Genomic DNA, 11,994 nt, shown 5'->3' on the forward strand with positions numbered 1-11,994 from the left:
TTGTTTTTAGGTAGTTTTTAGTAAGTTCAAGCTACTTTTAGGGATGTTTTCATTAGTTTTTATGTTAAATTCACATTTCTAGACTTTACTATGATTTTGTGTGTTTTTTTGTGATTTCAGGTAATTTCTGGTTGAAATTGAGGGACTTGAGCAAAACTCTGATAGGAGGCTGACAAAGGACTGCTGATGCTGTTGGAATCTGACCTCCTTGCACTTGAAATGAATTTTCTGGAGCTACAGAACTCCAAATGGCGCGCTCTCAATGGCGTTGGAAAGTAGACATCCAGAGCTTTCCAGAAATATATAATAGTCTATACTTTATTCAGTAATTGAGGACGTAAACTGGCGCTCAACGCCAGTTCCATGTTGCTATCTGGAGTCAAACGCCAGAAACACGTCACGACCCGGAGTTGAACGCCCAAAACACGTTACAACTTGGCATTCAACTCCAAGAGAAGCCTCAGCTCGTGGATAGATCAAGCTCAGCCCAAACATACACCAAGTGGGCCCCAGAAGTAGATTTATGCATCAATTACTTACTCGTATAAACCCTAGTAGCCAGTCTAGTATAAATAGGATAGTTTACTATTGTATTAGACATCTTTGGTCTCTGTTTTGTTTTATTCTTCATCTTAGGAGACTATTGATCACATTTTGAGGGCTGGCCATTCGGCCATGCCTGAACCTTTCACTTATGTATTTTCAACGGTAGAGTTTCTATACACCATAGATTAAGGGTGTGGAGCTCTACTGTACCTCAAGTTTTAATGCAATTACTACTATTTCCTATTCAATTCTCTTTATTCCTATTCTAAGATATTCATTGCACTTCAACTTGATGAATGTGATGATCCGTGACACTCATCATCATTCTCACCTATGAACGCGCGTGATTGACAACCACTTTCGTTCTACCTTAGGCCAGGCGCGTATCTCTTAGATTCCTTAAACAGAATCTTCGTGGTATAACCTAGATTGATGGCGGCATTCATGAAAATCCAGAAAGTCTAAACCTTGTCTGTGGCATTCCGAGTAGGATTCTGGGATTGAATGACTGTTAGGAGCTTCAAACTCCTGAAGGCTGGGCGTTAGTGACAGACGCAAAAGAATCAAGGGATTCTATTCCAACCTGATTGAGAACTGACGGATGATTAGCCGTGCTGTGATAGAGCATTTGGACCTTTTTCACTGAGAGGATGGGATGTAGCCATTGACAATAGTGATGCCTTACATACAGTTTGCCATAGGAAGGAATGAAAGAACTGGAAGGAAGAAGTAGGAAAGTAGAAAAAGAAAGGGCACAGTATCTCCATACGCTTATCTGAAATTCCCACCATTAATTTACATAAGTATTTCTATCCTATTTTAATTATCTTTATTTTCTGTTTATTATTTATTATTATTCGAAAATCCATAATCAATTATTATCCGCCTGACTGAGATTTACAAGATGACCATAGCTTGCTTCATACCAACAATCTCTGTGGGATCGACCCTTACTCACGTAAGGTTTATTACTTAGACGACCCAGTACACTTGCTGGTTAGTTGAATGGAGTTGTGTCCACACATAGCAAAGAGCCATTATAATTATTCCATACAACAACAAAGAATACAACATTGATGATCACAATTTCATCCACCAACAATCTTTATAGTAGTGACAGTGACGGTGATAGTGAAAAAAGTGCACCAAAAAAGAATAACAAGTCTGAGGACACAGAGAAGCATAGACCTCCTAAGTCCATATTAGGGAATAAAGAAATAGATACTGATGACTCTAGCTTTGAGTGTTTTGAAGATGAACAGAGCTCTGACTCTGGTATGTTTATATCCTTGGGGTTATTAATTTATTGATTAATCTGGTAAATGTTTAGGGTAATTTATGGTTTGAATTTTTGTTGGCAGATGTAGAAGGGGATGATGATGACCTTTATGGTGCCTGAGATGCTGACTCATGGCATTTAGAGGATTCTAGTAAAAAGTTAGACTCTGATGAGGAATCATCAACTGTATATCCTTAATTTAATGAAAAGACCAAGACCTGAAATTTGAGGTTAGTATTATATTTAAATCAAAAGCTAATTTTATTTAAGCTACTAGGGACTATACAATCTAGTAGGGTAGAAATATTTTATTACAAAGAATGACAATGTTAGGGTCAGAGCTGTTTGTAAGATAGAAGATTGTCCATGGGTAGTATATTGTGCATGTAACAAACAAAACAGATCATGGCAAATTAAAACTCTAGTTGATAATCATACCTACCCAAGAAGGAGAAAAAATAAAGCTGCCACTCAAATCTGGACACTTAATAAACTAGTACCTAAGCTTAGGAAGCATTAAACTATGAAGCATCGAGAGGATTACGATTAGTTTGTAAGAAACTGTAATATGTATTTAAATAGCACATGCATTACTAGGGCTATGAAAGCTGCTAGAAAAGTTATGGAGGGTGATAAGATAAAAGAGTATAGGTTAGTGCAGGAATGTGCTCGGTCAAGGACAAGAAATGAATTTGATAGAAACATGAACAAAGTTAAGCTGATCAACGAGAAAGCTTGGGAGTATCTTGACAAATGACCAAAAGAAGCATAGACGAAGGCACATTTCAGTGAAACTTCGAAAGTAGATAACATATGCAATAACGCATGTGAGTCATTCAATGCAAAAATCAAACACGAGCGGAGCAAGCCAATCCTAACCTTAGTAGAAGAAGTTAGAAGAATCATCATGAAAAGTATGATTGACAACAGGAAGAAGTTGCAAATCTATTAAGGAATTCTCCCTCCTATACAAAAAAGTAGACTAGAAGCAATGATAACGTTCTCTAGCCATTGGGCTCCTCAGTGGTTTGGTGATGAAAAAGAAGAATTATAGGAAGTGCATTGTGATGAATCACATCATTTACCCTTTCTTCTTGCCTAAAAAGGACCATAAAAGAGCATAATCTCATTTGATCATTGCAATTCATGAACTAATTGATGAATATAATGGTATATTGCTTTGAAATGGGTTTGTGCTGAATTTCAGGTGAAAAGAGTGACAAATAGCAAAGAAAACAACAAAATAGAGTTGTGCGTGTGAAACTGGCGTGCCACTTGGAACAAACGCCATAAAAATGTGTGGGCGTGGCATGCCAGGAGCTGGGCGTGGCACGCCAGTGTTGATTTCAAGAAAGAACCCTCAAAGCCTTTACATGGGTGTGGCACGCCAGGAGCTGGGCGTGGCACGCCAGTAATTATTTCCAGAGAAGCATGATTGCATCTTTTACATGGGCGTGGCACGCCAGGAGCTGGGCGTGGCATGCCAGTGTAGTTTTCCAGAGAGCAATGTTGAAGGCCACAAGAGGGGCGTGGCACGCAAAGCTAGGCGTGGCACGCCAAGTCCATTACCCATTATGGGCGTGACACTTGAACCATTGGGCGTGGCACGCCTGTTCATCAATCCAGAAGGGACAACCACTTGGGTGTGCCACTTGGTATCGAAGGCGTGGCACGCCAAACTCTCATCCTCACTTGGGCGTGCCACTTGAAGACCCAGACATGGCACGCCAAGCTTTAAGGAGCCACCTTAAAATGGGCGTGCCACTTGAGCATCAAGGCGTGGCACGCCAGTACAAGTTTTCAGAGAAGAGGTTGAAAGTCCAAGCACTTGGGCGTGTGATAAACCCCTATTTTATTATTCATCTTGTTCTTAAATTGAGTGTTTTTATCAAGTCTTCACCCACTTATTCATGTAAATTGCATGGTTTTACTATTCCTTCCTTATTTTATGATATATGAGAAAATAAGTTTCCTATGCTTTAAAAATATTAAATTTAATTATCCTTTATTGCCATTCGATGCCGTGTTTTGTGTGTTAAGTATTTTCAGGTTTCATAAGGCAGGAATGGCTTAGAGGACAGAAAGGAAACACGCAAAAATGGAAGGAACCCACAAAATGGAGTTTTTGAAGAATCGGCAGCGACGCGAACGCGTTGACGACGCGGACGCGTGCTTAGCGCAAAAAGCAGCGACGTGAATGCATAGACGACACAGACGCATGCCTTGAGTAGAACGCAATTGACGCGGACACGTGACTGACGCAGACGCGCGGAAGAGCAAAACTCCAGATGACGCAGACGCATGATCCACGCAAACGCGTGATGGACTCCACGTGCAAAAAATTGCAGAAGTCGGCCCCAGCGACTTCTGGACCCTTTTTGGTCCAGATCCAAGCCCATAGAACAGAGATTAGAGGCTATAAATTGGGGAATCCATCTATTCATAAATAAAGATGGTGGATACAACATTCATAATTCACAATTTTAGTTTCTAGATGTAGTTTTTAGAGAGAGATGCTCTTTCCTCTCTCTTAGGTTTTAGGATTAGGATTTCTTTTAGTCATTAGGATTGTTTCTTCATACCAGGTTCAATATTCCTTTTGTTTATTTTCCCAATTTAATTTATGTATTCCCATGTTATATTTGATATCTTTATTAATTCAATTTGAGGTATTTCTGACTTATTACTTCTTCTATCATTTGTTATCAATTGATGTTTTATGTTAGATTTTTCCCTTTTGGCTTTGGTTGAGTAATTGGTAACGCTTGAGTTGTCAAAATAAAGTAGTGATTGAAATTGGGAGTTGCTGATTAATTTTGATATCTCCAAGCTAGTCTTTCCATAGGAATTGACTAGGACTTAAGGATCAAATTGATTGGTCCACTTGACTTTCCTTTATTTAGTAATGGTTAACTAAGTGGGAGCAATAAATAATTCTCATCACATCTGATAAGGATAACTAGGATAGGATTTCCAGTTCTCATACCTTGCCAAGCGATTTTATTATTATTATTTTATTTTTCTTGTCATCACAAACTACTTGCTCCTTATTTCAAAAACCCAAAAATATTGTTTTTCATAACCAATAATAAATCATACATCCCTGGAATTCCTTGAGAAGACGACCCGAGGTTTGAATACTTCGGTTATTTATTTTTATTGGGTTTGCTTAAGTGACAAACAAAACTTTTGTACGAAAGGATTCTCTGTTGGTTTAGGAACTATACTTACAATACGATTATATTTGTGAATTTCTTTACCATCAATTAATCCGTTCGTCAGCGTGCCACTTGGTGTCGAAGGCGTGGCACGCCAAGCTCTCATCCTCACTTGGGCGTCCCACTTGAAGACCCAGGCATGGCACACAAACACTAGAGAAGGTCAAAGCAAGGCTGGGCGTGCCACTTGGTGTCGAAGGTGTGGCACGCCAAGCTCTCATCCTTACTTGGACGTGCCACTTGAAGACCCAGGTGTGGCACGCCAACACTAGAGAAGGTCAAAGCAAGCCAGGCATGGCACTTGAGGTCAAAAGCATTGCACGCCAACTCTCATTGGTCATCTGGGTGTGCCACCTGAATGCTGGGCGTGGCACGCCATCTACTGGAGCATGGAAGAATACTGGGCGTGGCACGCCAGTTCTATTTTCCAGGGAAAAGAGTGAAGCACATACAAGGGGCGTTGCACGCTAAACCTTGGGCGTGCCATGCCAGTTCAACTTTCCAGAGAGGAGAAGAAGAAGGAAAAAGGCCTGGGCGTGCCACTTGGGCTCGAAGGCATGACACGCCAGGCCAACCAAAGCTTTAGAAGAACCTCGGCGTGCCACTTGGGCTCGAAGGCATGGCACACCAGGGACACCAACACATGGGGCGTGCCACTTGAAGAGCTGAGTGTGGCGCACCAAGCCGAATTGGAGGCTGGGCGTGGCATGCCACTTAAACGCCTGTCACACGCCAAGCTGGAAGGTCACGTTTATTGAGTTTTCTTTTACCTCCAATTGTAATTTTCTTTTCTCTTTTGTATTTTCTTTATTCTAGTGCTAGAAGCAGTATAAATAACCCTTGAAAGTACTGAGAAAGAGGTTGTTGGGTAGGAGTTTAGTTGAAGCATAGTTAGATTTACTTTTCACATCATTTTTCTTCCATCTCTTGTACTTTTCTCTTAAGCTATGAGTAGCTAACTTCCCTCTCATTGAGAGAGGGAGCTCTGTTGTACTTGATGGATTAATGATAGTGAATTTCTTCTTCTCTTCATCTTCTCTTTGATTTGCTAGAAGAAATTTCGTTTTAATGTTAGTGTTCAATCATGTTGGGAAAGAGGTTGAATGCAAAATGGGTTTCTTGGGAACCTTGGAAAAGGAAACACGAAACCATGCTTGAAATCCCTTCTCACACTTGAGTAGAATCTAGGTTTTAGTGATTGGATATGGTGACATATAATCCACCCACTACTTGGACCTATGATGATGTGTGGCATAATCAGGGACCAAGCATATCTCTCTTCATGAGCAATTAGACCAAGGAATTGGCTGATTATCAAGATTTGGGAGATTGAGTCACCAAGGAATTGGGGCTCAATCAATCATGATTGCCAAGAGGTCAATGAGTTGCATGACTGAAGATGAGATGAGCTGGACTTAATCCAAAGAGTGATCTTCCACATTCTTTATAGCTTTCTTTACATTCTGTTAATCCTTATTCCTGTTTACAATTAAGTCATTTATATTTCTGCACTTTACATTCTTGCCATTTTCTTTTCTGCACTTAACTGCTTCTCTTTACTTTTGAGTCATTTATATTCCTGCTTATTTAAAATTATTCAATCACATTCTATATTACTCAGCTTGACTAATTTACCCATTAATTAAAATTGCTCAAATCTACCAATCTCTGTTGATACGATCCCACTCTTCTGTGGGTTATTACTTGACGACAATTTTGGTGCGCTTGCCAAAAGAACGGATTCATGATTTTTTTATGGGGAGTAAATTCTGGTCATCAAGTTTTCTGGCACCATTGCCGGAGATTGGTTTGAATTTGACAATGACTAAATTGATGGGAAGCTAGATTAAGCACTTTCCTTACCTTGTTAATATTTTTTTTAGTTCTTTAATATTTCCTTTCCTTTTTTATTTTATTTTGTTTCAATTTACTTGGATCAATTTAGCTATTCATTGTTCATATTTCCATTTTTTTACTGCTCCATTAACTCTTTGATTAATTGCATCAACCAAGCTAACTACTAATCTCAAGAAGTGTTTTTACTTCACTTGCCCTCTGCTTGCTGCTGTTGAATGTATGACAGGTAGAAGGGGAGAAACTTCATCCTTCTTCGATAGTGAACATGAGAAGACCTTCCTTAGATTAAGGAGGGAAGCAATAGGCAAAGGCATAGTTGGAGAAGAAGTAGTAGAGGAAGATTTAGGAGCTACTAATGAGGAAGAGGTGCATAACCATGTTGGAGAAGATGCTGGCAATCATGTTGGGCAAGAGAGGAGAGTCTTAGGCTCCTACATCAACCCAAACCCAGGAAACTGTGGTAGTAGCACCCTGAAGCCAACAATTCATGCTAACAACTTTGAGTTGAAATCTCAACTCATCACACTTGTCCAGAATAATTGTTCATATGGAGGGGGTGCCCAAGAGGACCCAAACCAACATTTTACTACATTCTTGAGGATTTGTGACACTGTAAAGTCCAATGGCGTACACCCTAACACCTACAAACTACTTTTGTTCCCTTTTTCTCTCAGAGATAAGGCAGCAAAGTGGTTAGAAGCATTTTCCAAGGAGAGCTTGACCACTTGGGATGAAGTTGTGAACAAATTTCTAGCAAGATTCTACCCTCCACAGAGAGTCAATAGATTGAGAACTGAGGTGTAAACCTTTAGACAGCAAGCTGGTGAAACACTTTATGAGGCCTGGGAGAGGTTTAAAGACTTGACGAGGAAATGCCCTCCGGATATATTCAACGAATGGGTTCAACTACACATCTTCTATGAAGGGCTATCATATGAAGCAAAGAAAGTTGTGGACCACTCTTTAGGAGGTTCACTCAACAAGAAGAAAAAAATCGAGAAAGCCATAGATGTTATTGAAATTGTAGCCAAAAATAAGTACTTCTATGCTTCAGAAAGAGCTTAAAAGAAAGAAGTGCTGGAACTCAATTCTATGGATGCCTTGTTGGCACAGAACAAGATGATCACAGCACAAAGCAGCCCTAACAAAGAAGGTGGAAGTAAGCCAAGTCTCGGCTGTCCAAGCTCAAGCACCACCACAAGAAGGAGATGCACCAGAAGCTGAATGTGAATGGGAGCAGGCAAATTATGTGAACAATCCCTCTAGAGCACCATATGATCCAAACTCTAAGACATATAACCCAGGTTGGATGAACCACCCAAATTTTGGGTGGGTAAACCAACACGACCACAAACCATACCACTCTAACCAATACAACAACCACAACCCCAACCATCAATCAAGCAACAACAGACCCTATCATAACTCACAAAATATATCATATCACTCTACACAACAAACACACAACAACCACCACCAGGATACATCAACCCTCACCATGCAACAAAGTGAAACCAGCAGTAGTTTCTCAAAATTGGAGGCTGCCATAGCATAATTGTCAGCACAACTGATAAGAACTATTTCCACTGTTCTGGAGAGACAGCTACAGGCTGAAAGAAAGATAGATGCAAACCAAGAAGAGTTTAGATCCAACATAAAGAATCAAGGGGCAGCAATTTCAAAATTGGAAGCACGAGTGGGGAGCTTATCTAAACAAATACCAATGCCTACACATACATTTCCCAGTGATACTATGGCCAACCCAAGAGGGAATGTAAGGCCATCACACTAAGAAGTGGAAGAGTTGTAGAAGAAGCATCCCCAAGCCAAAGCAACCAAGAAGAAGAAGCTGCAAAGGAACCTGGAACCAAGAAAGAACAAGAGACCCTTGCACCAACCTCACCAAAGCAAGTCCTAAAACCCTATGTGCCACAAGCACCCTATCCACAAAGGATGAGGAAGGATGGGAAAGATTGCTAGTTCTCTAGATTCTTAGAAATCTTCAAGAAGCTCCAGATCAATATACCTTTTACTGAGGCACTAGAGCAAATGCCACTCTATGCCAAATTTTTAAAGGAGCACATGACAAGAAAGAGGAACTGGGGTGAAAAGGAAACCATAGTGCTAACTGAGGAGTGCAGTGCCATCATACTAAAGAAGCTTCCTCAAAAGATGAAAGATCCTGGGAGTTTCTAAATTCCCTGCATCATACGCGATATCAACATTGAGAAAGCATCGTGCGATCTGGGGGCCAGCATCAACCTCATGTCTTTGGCAATGATGAAAAGGATGAGGATTGAGGAGGCCAAACCAACTAGAATGGCACTCCAATTGGCTGACAGAAAATTCAAATTCCCCCATGGTATAGTGGAGGATTTGTTGGTGAAAGTAAGGGAGTTCATCTTTCCAGCTGATTTTGTTGTGCTTGATATGGAAGAGGAGGTCAACACATCAATCATCCTAGGAAGACCATTCCTAGCTACTGCTGGGGCCGTAATTGATGTTCAAAAAAGGGAGCTAGTCTTAAGACTACATGAAGAGAAGATGGTCTTCAACGTCTTTAAGTCTATGAGTTATCCCAAGGAAGCCATTGGTGAATGCATGATGATGGATACAATTAAAAACTTGGTTCAAAAATCAAAGAGCAAGATCAACAAGTCTCATGTGGTGAACCACCACTGGAGATTATGGATGAACCAATCATGATGGACAAGACAAGCAAAGTGGAAGTGGAAGCACCAAAGCTGGAGTTGAAAACTCTGCCTTCAAACTTGAAGTATGCTTACTTGGGTGACGACAACACATACCCAGTGATCATCAACTCGAGTTTGAATGAACAACAAGAAGAGGAGCTAATCCAAGTGCTAAAGCAACACAAAGATGCCATTGGATGGACACTTGCAAACTTAAAAGGGATCAGCCCTTCAATGTGCATGCACAAAATCCTACTTGAGGAAGGTGCAAAGCCCTCAAGACAGCAACAGAGAAGGCTAAACCCAACAATGAATGAAGTGGTCCAAAAAGAGGTGTTGAAACTTTGGCAAGCAGGGGTGATTTACCCTATCTCAAACAGCCTTTGGGTGAGCCCTGTCCAAGTGGTTCCTAAAAAGGGAGGGATCACTGTTGTACCAAATGAGAGGAAGGAATTGATACCTACACGGACAGTGACTGGCTGGCGGATGTGCATTGATTATAGGAAGCTCAATGAAGCCACTAGAAAGGATCATTTCCCCCTACCTTTCATGGACCAAATGCTATAAAGACTTGCAGAACATGAATATTATTGCTTCTTGGATGGTTACTCTGGCTATAACCAAATAGTTATAGACCCCAAGAACCAGGAGAAAACTTCATTTACTTGTCCCTATGGTGTATTTGCTTATAGGAGAATGCCCTTTGGATTGTGCAATGCACCTGCAACATTCCAAAAGTGCATGCTCTCCATCTTTTCAGACATGATTGAGAAGTTCATAGAAGTGTTTATGGATGACTTCTCTGTGTTTGGGGATTCATATTCTGATTTCCTACACCACCTCGCCCTGGTGCTAAAGAGGTGCCAAAAACCAACCTGGTTTTAAACTGGGAGAAGTGCCACTTTATGGTAACTGAAGGGGTGGTTCTTGGTCATAAGATCTCTAAAAAGGGTATAGAAGTGGACAAGGCAAAGGTGGAAATAATTGAGAAATTGCCTCCACCATGCAATGTCAAGGCAATTAGAAGCTTTTTGGGGGCATGCTGGGTTCTATAGGAGGTTTATTAAAGATTTTTCAAGGATTGCTAAACCTCTCAGCAACCTACTTGTTTCAAATACTCCCTTTGTTTTTGATAGAGATTGTATGTTAGCTTTTAATGAACTTAAAAATAGACTTTCCTCTGCACCTATTATAGCACCACCTAGCTTGGATCTACCCTTTGAATTGATGTGTGATGCATCTGATTTTGCTGTTGGTGCTGTTCTAGGACAGAGAAAAGACAAGCTAGTACATGTTATCTACTATGCTAGCAAAGTTCTCAATGAGAATCAAAGGAACTACACCACTACAAAGAAGGAAATTTTAGCTATAGTCTTTGCTTTTGATAATTTCAGATCATATCTTATTGGCTCTAAAGTTACTATTTTCACTGATCATGCAGCCCTCAAATATCTACTGACCAAGCAAAAATCCAAGCCTAGGTTGATAAGGTGGGTCTTGCTACTTCAAGAGTTCAACATAGAGATAAAAGATAGAAGTGGGGCAGAGAACAAGGTAGCTGACCACCTATCAAGAATCCCACACGAAGAGGATGAAGCACAACAATTTGAAGTGAATGAGAGCTTCCCTTATGAGCAGTTGATGATGATTCAAGAAAGCCCTTGGTTTGCTGCTATAGCCAACTTTAAGGCTATTGAGGAGTTGCCCACCAACATCAACAAGTACATGAGGAGGAAGCTAATCAATGATGCTAAACACTACATCTGGGATGAAACCTACTTGTTTAAAAAGGGTGTTGATGGAATCTTGAGGAGGTGTATTTCACAAGAAGAAGGGCAAGAAGTGTTGTGGCAATGCCATGGATCCGCATATGGAGGCCATTTTAGTAGAGAAAGAACTGCAACCAAGGTGCTGCAATGTGGGTTCTTTTGGCCAATAGTATTCAAAGATGCAAAGGAATTAGTGTCAAGGTGCAATGAATGCCAAAGAGCTGGCAATCTACCTAAGAAAAATGAGATGCCACAGCAGTTCATCATAGAACTTGAGTTGTTTGATGTATGGGGAATTGACTTCATGGGTCCCTTCCCTACCTCATACTCAAACAAGTACATTCTAGTGGCAGTGGACTATGTATCTAAATGGGTGAAGGCCATTGTAACCCCAACAAATAATAATAAGGTAGTCATGAACTTCCTTAGAAGGAACATCTTCAGCCGATTTGGAGTCCTCAGAGCCCTTATTAGTGATAGAGGAAGCCATTTCTGCAACAGACCATTAGAAGCCCTCCTCATGAGATATGGAGTGAAACATAAGGTTGCAACACCTTCTCACCTCAAACAAGTGGGCAGACATAGGTGACGCTCTTTGGGCATATAGGATAGCCTTCAAAACCCCAATTGGG

General features: G+C 40.6%; 1 non-coding gene across 1 annotated transcript; it reads right to left on the minus strand.

Moving 5' to 3' along the window:
- Positions 1 to 7,683: 7,683 nt before the first annotated feature.
- LOC127745368 (small nucleolar RNA R71) lies at positions 7,684 to 7,790 on the minus strand. The gene has a single exon (XR_008006565.1). It is a non-coding gene; the product is annotated as a small nucleolar RNA R71 (small nucleolar RNA).
- Between the last annotated feature and the right edge of the window lie 4,204 nt (positions 7,791 to 11,994).

Source organism: Arachis duranensis, chromosome 2 (genome assembly GCF_000817695.3).
Source record: "Arachis duranensis cultivar V14167 chromosome 2, aradu.V14167.gnm2.J7QH, whole genome shotgun sequence".
NCBI lineage: Eukaryota > Viridiplantae > Streptophyta > Magnoliopsida > Fabales > Fabaceae > Arachis > Arachis duranensis.